The 12807-nt window shown below is 32.1% G+C and overlaps 1 non-coding gene across 1 annotated transcript; it reads left to right on the forward strand.

The window, feature by feature from the left end:
* The first annotated feature begins 992 nt into the window (after positions 1-992).
* On the forward strand, positions 993-1065 carry TRNAR-CCU (transfer RNA arginine (anticodon CCU)). The gene has a single exon. It is a non-coding gene; the product is annotated as a tRNA-Arg (tRNA).
* The last annotated feature ends 11742 nt before the right edge of the window (positions 1066-12807 follow it).

The raw sequence follows: 12807 nt of genomic DNA on the forward strand, positions 1-12807 counted from the left end.
ATTTTGGGGCAAAGTAAATGGGAAAAGTAAAATTTTGGAGTGAAAATATTAAAAAAAAAAAAGAAAAAGGCGGGAATGGGTTTGGGGTAGATGAGGATGGGATGAAGAGGAGTAAAAGTTTTAGGGAGAAAACAAAAAAATTTGAGGGTGTTTGGGGAGTAAAATTTTGAAGGAAAAATATTCCAAAAAAAAAAAGGAGATGGGATGTGAGAGGAGTAAAAGTTTGGGGAAGAGTGAGAAAGAGAAAAAGTTTTGGGGGAAAAAGTAAAAATATTTGGGGTAAAAATGTAAAATATTATAGTTTGATGTTCGGTTTATTCGAATTTGAAAATTCAAGTCGATTCGAATTTGAAATTTGAAAAATATTCGAGTTAAACTCGAATAACTCGATTCGTTTAATTCAAAATTAAAAAATTTTTCAATTTTTTTGAGTTAAATCGAGTTTTACTCATCTCTACTTGCAGTCAATCATTGAGTTGAAGTGATAGGTGGTGATACCAATAACAATAGCGTTGCTTATGTTTACTGTTCAAAACATGTGACTTAGGTACATGATTTCCAAAGTGAATTGTTTTTGTAAATAATAAAATATTTAGGTCATTTTTATTAAAAAAAAAAGAAACCTTTACTTATATGCATGTCTCGCGTTTCATGTCTTTATTGAACAAATATATATATATACATATATATATATATATATATATATATAGCACCTGTTTATAAAAGTATTGTACCCTGTCTCTTTAATTTTTTAAGAGGTATGTCTCACGTTTCATGTCTTTTTTGAACAAAAATATTTACACTTGTCTTCCGCCCTTAAAATTTTGAAACGCTTTACTATTGGTTAATTCTGCTGAATGAAATGGAAACAGTCGGTTTTGTCCATGCATATTCGTCATATATCAAAATCAATCTTACGAGTAACTTATAGGCTATAGTTAAAGTAAAGAATAATTTTTTTATATAAGTAAATGTCAGTTAGCGACAAAAAAGTGCCTGTAGCTCAGTGGATAGAGCGTCTGTTTCCTAAGCAGAAAGTCATAGGTTCGACCCCTATCTGGCGCGTATTTAAGATATTAATATTACATGGGATTTAACTTACTTCATAATCTTACTCTTGATCGATACTGTCTAATAGCTTCCTGAAATCTCTTTAGAAGTTTTGTCTTATCTCTAGCACTATGGAAGATCACTCGGGGGTGGTACGACTGACTTGTTCGGACCCTTTCTGTCCTCCACTTGGACTGCCATGTTCTGTGAACTTCCAAAAGGCACCTCTACACAAAACCACCAAATCATGATGTTCCCACTTGTGTTTTATTTTTCTTTTGTAATTATGAATATCCAAATAAGCATTAAATAATTTTTATGGTTTGGTGGTATCTAGATTATTTGTCTTGAATCTGATTGCAGTATTGCAGTCTATTTTATAGTTGATACACTTATTGTGTTCTTTTTAACATGATTAACTAAATTGTATTTCTTGAGATTTTTCATTGCATTGAAATTTCCTAACCCTCTTCCAACTGTAAAAGAAGTTGAATCCATGCAAATAGGTTGGATGGCTCTCTAGCTCTAATATAGAAATCCCTTGAATCACTAACTCAACTGTTGAATTATAGGCCAAATTGTAAACCCTGATGCCATGCATTTTTCGTAGATTGGTTGGTGGAACACTGGTATAATCATAAGGCATCAAGGGTTTCCTAGGACAATACTGGTATAATCATAAGGCATCAAGGGTATCCTAGGACAATCATTTGTAAAACCCCCCTTTTATGCCACAGTAATGTGCTTCAAGGATAGTAGTGGTTGGCATGTCAAAAGTAACATTGTTAATAGCTGCAGCATCCCTGGAACCATTGGAGCAATTAACACAATGGTTAATCCCAACACCAACGGTGAAAAACAGTGAATGATCAATCTTTAAAGGGACATTAGCAAGATATTCTTTGGAATTCAGGTTTCGAAGAGATTTGGTAAAAACCGATGCATTATAGGAGGTATGGTGGTCATGGTAGTTGGAATAAAGGGAAGGGTGTGGTTGTAGCTTAAGTATGCCGTTCCAGTTAAGGTATCAACATAAACAATGATGTCCATCCATGGCGATACGACTATTGAGTACTGGCTGATTCCCCGATCAGCTGTAAGAAGGGCAATTGTCGTTTGTCCTAGATCTAGAAATAAAGTGTCGGTTTTGAAGGATTTAGTGTAAGTTGTACCAACTTCATCAACAGCCAGATCGCATTGAACAATTTTAAAGAGGAGTTCATCATTTAGAGCTACAATAATAACCCACAACAAATAAATCTTACCATTTTCAAAATGTATGTCTTATTGAAATATTTAAAATAGAAAGCGATAATATCATGAAATAACGGGATATTATATTTTACTTTGAAAGTTAAGTATTGAGTTTATTTTAATATCAATGTCATTGTGCTACTTGTGATTATACGATATATGAGATATGTTATATAAAAATATTAGGCTCAGAAAATTAGTTTAGTCATAACATATGAGTTCGTTTAAAATACGGACCCAACTTAATATTGTTATATTTTTATTATTTGTGTAATTTAGATAAAAATTAAATCTTTAATATAAAATATTATAATATAAATATTAAAAAAATATGTTAAGTTGTATATGTTAAAATTTTAATAACAGAAAAATATATAATAATCAAATATTAAATTAAAAAGAACGGAAATTAATTTTTAATTAAAAATATGCACCAACTTTAAACGAATTTTAAACTATCTATTTACAAAATATAGTTAAACTTAACCGAAGTTCGAGACTGATAGTTCGCCTTCTTTTTTGTTTCACTGGTAAGTATATGGGCCAGCATTGCTCTAATCAAAGTCTAATTCTTAGCCCCACACACGTAGTTCAGTACTTTATACAGGCCTTATCTTCTCCTTTTCTCTTTGGGCTTCCGACTCGTTCGGCCCAAAACAAGTCAACACCTTGACCTTCATTCATCATGTTAACAGTTATAAAAATCTATGATGTCGTGGAGATAAAGAGTTGATCTTTTTTGTCGAAACCACCCTTTTTCTTGAAAGGTTGGGGTCAACTTTTTGAAAACAAAAATAAAAAAAATGAGAGTCGCCACTAATTTTTTTTTATGAGGTGTGATCGGATCACCTCATAATTTGATCGTTTTAATAAAATGTTTTGATTTACTAAAACAACGATTTTGGTCTACGAAATTCAAGAAAACGGGTTCGTGAGTCGGTTATGTGCGAAGAAGGATTAGCACCCTCCTAGTGCCTAAAATTGGTACCTATTTGATTAACTAATGTCTTAATGTCGAAAATTTGAAAACTTGAAAGAATTTACAACACGATCCTTCCTTTATTAATGTTGATTTTTACGAAAAATTTGCTTGAATAAATCTAAATGAATGTTAAAGACCTTTTTGTCTCGAAGTAGAAAAATGTCATATCCCGTAAGTTAGGACATGACACCTTGAACCTTTGAGAATAAGCTTGTCTTTATTTTTTTATTTTTGAAATCTTATATGTTTTAATTTAGAAGGATATTCGGTTATTTAGATCTAACGAGAAAAATCGAAACCCCGTAAGTTAGGGCACAACTTTCTCGAATCTCTAAAATGCGAAACATTGCCTATTTTCAAAATTTCTTTTTTTGAATAATAGCGATTACAAAACCTAAACGATGAGTGCTATTTAGTTGAAATATAATAAAATGGCCCATTATGGATAAAGGAAAAAAAATTAACCGCGACCTTTGAAGTGATTTTAACGAAATGTGATGGAATGATAATATACTACATGGAGAAATAATTTATGAATAAAATGTTACACTAATGAATCACAATAACATGAAAAAACGAATGAACAAATTATAATACACATAATGGCAATAATCACACAACACATGTCACTTTAATATTAATATTAACAACAAAAGAAAACGAAATAAATAATATATAAAACAATTTGAATTAGATAATATAAAACAATTTAAAGTAAATAATATGTAAAACAAATTAAAATAAATAATATACTGAAGGAATTTAAAATAAATAATATATATGAAAAATTTAAAATAATATGTAAAAAGAAGTTTAAAATAAATAATATACAAAACAGTTTAAAAATAAATGATATATAAAAAATAATTCAAAATAAATAATATATATGACAGTTTAAAAATAAATAATATATGAAAAATTTAAAATGGATAATAGTTTGAAATAGTTTAAAATATGTAGAAAACTTAAAATAAATAATAAAACAATTTAAAAATAAATAATATATGAGAAAAGTTTTAAAATAAATAAATAAATAACAAATTTGTGAAAATAAATTGAAATCAAACAAATTTGGGACTATATAGGATAAAAATGAAATTAAAGGTAAAAACTATAATAAAATAAACAAAGAAGGACTGAAATGAAAGGGCGCGAAAGGGCAGAGGGCCAAATAGGTAAAAAAACCAATCCATGGACACGTGTCCATTTTCCAGCGCGTTAGTGGGCTGGGGACCCGATTGAAAACCAAACAAAATTCTGTGGTCAAATTAAAATAAAAAGAAAATAAACCAAATGGACCAAATTAAAAAGAATAGAAATGCGGAAGGGTCAGGGGTGCAAATAACCCATTGAACGAAAACACGCGGATCCCCCTTTGGAGCGGGTAGGGTCACACGCATATAGGCCTTAAATGATGTTGTTTTGGCATCTGTGGTTTGGGACCAAAACGATGTCGTTTTATATCCTTATGAAAATAAAAAAAAATTCTTTTTACTCATTTCTGCCACTTTTGTTTTTTAAAAAAAAATCGAAAGGTTCCTCTTTTTTCTCAAACCCTTTTTTACACGCCCAAAGGCTGGCCATGAAGCCACCGCGCCTCCGCTGTGCCTCCGCCACATTTCCGTCGTAGACGGTGGCCAGGTCTACCAAAAGTTTGGTTTTTCAACCTTTTTCAAACCCCCTTTTTTTGTTTTTTTAAAAAACTTTTGAAAACTAGATCTATGTTTTAAAATAAAACACACAACAAAAGAGAAATAGACCACAAAGGATTGCCGGAGCTCTCCTCGACAGTGATGAAAAATGAATCGACGGTGAGCTCTTTCTTTATATTCTATGTTTCTTTTATTAAAATAGATTCGTAAAAAATAAAAAGGATAAACAGAAAACGAAAAAAATGAGAGAAGAAAAAAAGCAAACACCTTTTCAACTTCAATTCTATTTTTTTTATTGTCTATTGTGTGTTCGTAAAAAAAAATACATTGGTTCTTGTGGCTTTTTATAGCCGAAAGAAGAAAAGAAAATAAATACAAAATTTTTATTCTTTCTACTATTTTTCTTCTCTGTGCTGTTGTCCTTGCAGGTACGGAGGCCAGCAGTGGATGTACGGAGGTTGACGTGGCATGAGATGGTGGTGGCGTGCGTGGGAGAAGCGACAGCTGAAGGGCAAGCCTAGGTGCGACTAGGGTTTTCTCCCTTTGTTTTTTGCTACTGAAAATGGTTTAATTTTTGGGTTGTAATTGGGTAGTGTTTTTGGGCTTGATATGTAAATAGACTGTTAAAACTTTTGGACTTTATATTTATTTTGGTTTCTGTATGGGCCCGGGCAAATTGGGCTGATTACACTTTTCATGCGGGCAATTTTGGGACTACGATTTCTATATATTGGCCTTTCGTTTATCCTGTTCGTATTGGATGCCACAAGCACGAATTCTATTTATTGTAAGGAGCATCTCACAAGTGCAAAATTAGTGTGATTAAATTTTTCTTATCATTTTTAAAGTTTTTTTTTTTGAAAATTTTTATTTTGGAGAGTGTATTTAGTAGTAAAGTTTCAATATGAGTGAAACTAGTTGAGTTTAAATCAAATATTGTATTGTGAATTTATAATAGAATTTTCTCCGTGTTATAATTAAGTGACCCAAATCCTTATTTAAATAAAATACAATGGTAAAGTAAAATAAAAGTAAAATCCACATAGAACTACACTTTTTTTATTTTATTTTGGAATAAAGTTTTTTAAACCTTACTAAACTCCATTTATTTGATATTGATTAGAATAAGATATTTCAATCTTACTACACTTATATTAGAATATAGTTTTACAAGCCTATAAATAAACATAGTCTACTCCTCCTGTAAACATTCGAATTCGATATAGTGAATTTTCTTCTCCTCTGTCTGTGGTTTTTTTCTCGAAAGGGTTTCCACATAAAATTCTGTGTTCTTTATTTTTATTTCTCTTTTCTTTGCAATATATTGTTATTATCGACGTTCTATTTTTATAAATTGGTCTCAAAGCTTTCGGGGTGTTCATCTCAATCACGGTAATGACTTCTTTGAAGTATGAAATTCCGCTGTTGGATTGCAACACTAGATTTGCGTTGTAGCAGATTAAGATGCAAGCAGTTCTTGCGCAGATGGATCTGGAGAATGCCCTGTTAGGGATAGATAAAATGCCTTCGACATTAACGGATGAAGAAAAGAAGCGTAGGGATCGAAAGGCGTTAACACAATTACATCTGCATTTGTCTAACAAAATTTTGCAAGATGTGATGAAGGGGAAGACCGCCGCTGCATTATGAAAGAGGCTGGAACAAATACGTATGTCGAAAACTCTAACTAGCAAGTTGCATATGAAGCAGCGTCTTTATGCTCATCGTTTGGAGGAAGGTGCGTCTGTGCACGAACACTTAACAGTGTTTAAAGAAATTCTCTCAAACTTGGAGGCCATGGACGTTCAGTATGATAAGGAAGATCTAGGGTTGATTCTACTTTGTTCGTTGCCCCCATCTTATTCAATCTTTAGAGACACGATTTTATAGCCGCGAGTCTCTCATAGTGGATGAGATTTATGATTCTTTGACACCGCATGATAAGATGAAGTATCTTGTGGTTAAACCTGACTCTCAGGGAGAGGGTCTCATTGTTCGTGGAAGATAAGACCGAAATGCTAATGATGATCGTGGAAGGATACAAAAATGAAATCCTCGTGGTAAATCTAAAGGTAGATCAAAGTATTCAAACAGAGGTAAAACTTGTAACTTTTGTAAGAAAAAAGGGCATATTAAATCTGAGTGCTATAAGCTGTAGAACAATATCAAAAGGGAGACTGCGAATCAAAAGGGAAAACAACCAGAAAAATCTGGTAAAGCTGATGTTGTAGAAGACTACAGCGATGGTTAACTTCTAGTCGCTTCTATTAATAATTCTAAAGTAAGCGAGGAGTGGATCCTTGATTCAGGTTGCACCATCCACATGAGTCATAATTGAGATTGGTTTACAACTTATGAAACAATGTCTAAAGGTGTTGTTTTGATGGGAAATAATGCTTCGTGTAAAATTGCAGGTGTTGGAACGATTAAAATTAAGATGTTTGACAGAGTTTTCAAAACACTTAGTGACGTGTGACATGTTCCAGAATTGAAGAGAAGTTTAATTTCATTTAGTACTATTTATTCAAAAGGTACACAACTGAAAGTGGAGTTTTGAAGATTTCCAAAGGTTCCCTTGTTGTGATGAAAGGGCAGAGAAAGATTGTCAAGTTATATATTTTGCAGGGTTCTACTGTAACTAGTGATGCAGCTGTCGCTTCCTCTTCCTTGTCAGACGATGATATTACTAAACTTTGGCATATGCGCCTAGGGCATATGAGTGAGAATGACATGGCAGAATTGAGCAAAAGAGGACTTCTTGATGGGTAAGGAATTTGCAAACTAAAATTCTGTGAGTACTACGTTTTTGGGAAGCAAAAGAGAGTTCGATTCACCAGAGGAATCCATAACACGAAGGGAAGGTTGAAGTATATTCATTCTGGTCTGTGGGGTCCATCTAGAATGCCTTCAAAAGGTGGAGTTAATTATATACTAACTTTTATTGATGATTTTTCTAGAAAAGTTTGGGCATTCTTCTTGAAGTAGAAAAGCGATGTGTTTTTCGCATTTAAGTCTTAGAAAAGTATGATTGAAAAGTAGATGGGAAAACAAATAAAATACCTCCGTTCAAACAATAGCTTAGAGTTTTGTTCTGATGAGTTTAATAAACTATACAAGTCAGAAGGGATCGTGAGACACTTGATAGTTTGTTATACTCCATAGCAAAAAGGTGTTGCAGAATGAATGAACAGAATGATCATGGAAAAGGTTTTATGTATGTTCTCAAATGCCAACTTACCAAATTCATTTTGGGCCGAAGCAGCCTCTACTGCATATTTATTAATCAACCGATCTCCATCCATTGCCATTGAGAAAAAGACTCTACAAGAGGTATGGTCTGGTAATCCTACTAACTATTCTAATTTAAAGTTCTTTGGGTGTCCTACGTATGTTCATGTTGATAATGGAAAATTGGAACCGAAATCCATTAAATGTGTATTTCTTGGTTATAAAGTTGATGTAAATAGGTATAAATTTTGGTGTCTTGAAAATAGAAAAGTTTTGATTAGCAGAGATGTTGTTTTTGATAAAACTGCTATGCTACCTAACTTATCTCTTAAAGACTCTTCCAATAAAGAAAATCAAAAGTAAGTGAAGCATCAGATTAACCCAGAATCTCAACAGAGTCGACTGCTCAAGCTAGTACAAAAATTCAGAATAGAGTTGTTTCTTCACTACAATACTTTATCGTTAAAAACAGAACTAGAAGAGAAATTAAAGCTCTAAAGAAGTATGCCGAGGTTGATCTAGTTGCTTATACTTTAAATGTTGCTGAAGATATAGATGCAAACCAAGAGCCATCTAATTATTCTAAGACGATTAGGTGTGAAGACTTAGAAAAGTGGATGTTTGCTATGCAAGAGGAGATGGAATCATTCCATAAAAACAAAACATGGGATCTTGTGAAACTTTTTAAAGATAAAAAGGTTGTTCGTTGTAAATGGGTGTTTAAAAAGAAAGTAGGGACTCCAAGAGTTGAATAACCCAGATATAAAGCAATGCTTGTTGCAAAGGGTTATAGTCAATTTCCTGGAGTGGACTTCACAGATGTGTTCTCCCCAGTTGTGAAGCATAGTTCTATTCAAGCTTTGCTTGGTATTGTGGCCATACATGATTTGGAGTTTGAGCAGTTAGATGTAAAACTTGCATTTTTGCATGGAGAACTTAATGAGGATATTTATATGCAACAACCAGAGGGTTTTACAGTCTCTCAAAAAAAAGGACTATGTTTGCTTGCTGAAAAAGTCACTTTACGATTTGAAACAGTCACCAAGACAGTGGTCCAAGAGGTTTGATTACTTTATGACTTCTCATGATTTCAAAAGAAGTAGTTTTGACAATTGTGTTTACTTTAAGAAAAACAGTAATGGTTTTTTTGTGTATCTACTCATTTATGTTAATGACATGTTGATAGCAGTAAAAGATAAAGGAGAGATAAGAAAGGTTAAAGCCCAACTAACTGAAGAATTTGAGATGAAAGATTTGGGACCAGTAAATAAGATACTTGGTATGGAGATTCTCAGAAATAGAAAAACAAGTACATTGTACCTAAGTCAGAAGGGGTACATTGAGAAAGTTCTTTGCAGGTTCAATATGTAGATTGCTAGACCTGTTAATACTCCTTTAGCAGCCCATTTCAGGCTTTCGTCGGCTTTGTCTCCACAATCAGATGATGAGATTAAATACATGTCACATGTTCCATACTCTAGTGCAGTGGGATCTCTCATGTATGCTATGGTTTGTTCACATCCAGATTTATCATATGCAGTCAGTGCAGTTAGCAGATACGTGGGGAATCTCGGTAAAGAACATTGGAAAATAGTTCAGTGGATTTTAAGATACTTACGAGGTAGTACTGATGTTTACTTACAATTTGGAAGAACTAGAGATAGAGTCATTGGGTATGTTGATGCTAATTTTGCTAGAGACCTTAATAGAAGAAGATCTCCCACATGTTATATCTTTACAATAGGAGGTTGTGCAATCAGTTGAAAAGCCACTTTGCAAACTACAGTTGCTTTGTCTACCACTGAAGCTAAGTACATGGCGATTACTAAAGCTTATAAAGAAGCTATTTGGTTGAATGGACTCTTTAGTGAACTCAATGAAGACATTCAAATTAGTACAGTATTTTGTGACAGTCAGAGTGTCATCTTCCTTACAAAAGATCAAATGTTTCATGAGAGAACAAAAAATATTGATGTTCGGTATCATTTTGTTCGTGATATTATTGCTCGTGGTGATATTTTTGTGAGCAAAATTAGTACTCATGAAAATCCTGTAGATATATTTACTAAGTCACTTTCTATAACCAAGTTTGAGCATTACTTAGACTTGGTTGGTGTTCATTGTTGAAGTTAAACCCTTAAGGGGTTTTATAGAAGAGGTGGAGAACTTGTGCATTGAGAGTTCTCGATGAAGAACTTGTTAATTTAGAATTCGTCTCAAGGTGGAGATTGTTAGAATTAAGTGACCAGAATCCTTATTTAAATAAAATACAGTGGTATAATAAAATAAAATTAAAATTCATATAGAACTACACTTATTTTATTTTATTTTAGAATAAGGTTTTTTTTAAACCTTATTAAACTCCATCTATTTGATATGATTAGAATAAGGTGTTTCAATCTTACTACACTTCTATTAGAACATGGTTTTACAAGCCTAAAAATAGACATAGTCTACTTCTTTTGTAATCATTCGAATTTGACATAGTGAATTTTTTTGTACTCTGCCCGTGGTTTTTTCCCGAAAGGGTTTCCACATAAAAATCTGTGTGCTCTTTATTTTTATTTCTCTTTTCTTTGCGATATATTGTCATTATCGACGTTCTATTTTTACACTTCGAACAAAGCTCGTATATGTAAAACTGAACCAAAATTACATAAACATTTGCTTGTTTTCTTTGTTTATTGATTTCTATTCTAGTTGTTTCTTAAGTTACAACTTGACAAACAACTACTTAGCAAGTTCAATACTTTCAACTGGTATCAAGCTAAATACTAGATGGACTTGGAGAGATCCTATTGTTAGTTGTTGAATCATAGAAGAAGTTCAATTTGCAAGCTTTTTATGCTTGACGGCTCAAACTATGCATACTAGAAGGCATATGTAAGAATGTATATAAAGTTTATTAATAAGAAGACATGGAATACAATTTTGGCAAGGTAAAAACCACCTACTAAAAAGTTAATGGGGTTCACGCTCCTAGACTTGAAACAACATTGTTACCTAAGGAAGACAAAGCAACTAATTACAACTCAAAGGCCTTGAATGCTACCATCAACACTGTAAATCCCTAGGAGTGCCTATCTCCAAGTGTGTTTTTGGTTATGAAGCTTAGACAATTTCAATGTTGTCAGCTCCAAAGTTTTAGACAAGACTTCCCTCTTGGCGCGCGCAAAAAAAGAAGAAAAAAGAAAAAGAAAGAACACAATAGAGTTTGGATTTAAAACATGATATTAAAATTTTTTTAGTTAGATTTTTTATATTTTCTTTATTTTTTAATTTTTATAAAATTTAAATTTATAATTTTTAAAAATTATATATAATGTCATATCATGTCACGTCATCGAGCCACCAATGAGGTGTCATACCATATTAGAGAAATGGTTTACTATTAGTCGAGCAACGATCATATCAATTTTTCTCATTAAACTGGATATATTTGACAAAAATTGAAAGAGTAAGGTTTGACATTGTGAAAAAAAAGGACCACAATGTAAAAATATATTAAGGGTGAAGTTTATCATTATGCCTAATAATAAATGTTATGAATTTGATTAAAATTTTTATAATTTTTAAATTGTCACATAATTATAATTTTAAAGTACTTTTTGTAATTTTAGAAATTAAATTATGAATTATTTTTATAATTACCGTTAAATAATTGAAAAGTGCAAAATTAATATTTTACCTATAATTCAATGGTTAAATTAATTATTAACTCTTTGAGTCAACATGTCACACTATTATTTCGTCAAGAGACAACAAAAGTTAATGGAAGAGTGACTAAATTGTTACGACACAATAACATTGATGATTATTACGTAACTTTTAGAAGTAATTTTAACCTAATTTAATGATCATTTCTATAATTTACCTAAAGAAAAAAATGCATTGAACTTTGAATGAGTCAAGGGTTGCCTAAGGCCTCTACTTCCAAAATGAAAAATTTTCAATATATCCATTTAGAAATTGTAAAAGTGATAAACCAACATTTAGTTCTTAAATTTGATAATATTTTCTTATTTGGTCTCTAAAAAGTTTTTGGTTCACGTTAGTCTCTAAATTTGATAATTTTTTTCTAATTTTTGTTGACAATGTCTCACCACATTAAGTGTTTTGTTTAGTTTGTTATGGTTGGTTCCTACTTTTTAGGAAGTCAATCAGTCAAAAATAGTTTGTTTAGTCTTTCGTGGGATTATTCTGTTTTTCAATGATAAGTTTGTGGGTCTTATGACCATGTTTTCCCTTCTATGTAATTCTGTATAAAGGTTTAGGTGTTGAAGTAATTTTTTGGATGAATTCCTCAAGTTTATCTCTATCTCCTCTCTGTTAAGAATTATCATCTAGCTTTTATTGTTGGTGTCAGGGACAGGTTGAGAGAGCGTCTTATGCAACCTGTTTAAAATACAATGTCACAACATCAGAATCATTCCAATAAATTCATCCAGCCATCTATTCCTCACTTTGATGGTTATTATGATCATTAGAGCATGCTGATGGAAATTTTCTTGATGTCAAAAGAATATTTGCCAATCATTGAGGGTGGAAGTTAAGAGCCGGAAGTTGGAACCTATTTGTCGGATGCACAAAAGATAGTTATAGAAGTATAGAAACTAAAAGACTTGAAGGCTAAGAACTATC

This window comes from Gossypium arboreum, chromosome 5 (genome assembly GCF_025698485.1).
Source record: "Gossypium arboreum isolate Shixiya-1 chromosome 5, ASM2569848v2, whole genome shotgun sequence".
Classification (NCBI taxonomy): Eukaryota; Viridiplantae; Streptophyta; class Magnoliopsida; order Malvales; family Malvaceae; genus Gossypium; species Gossypium arboreum.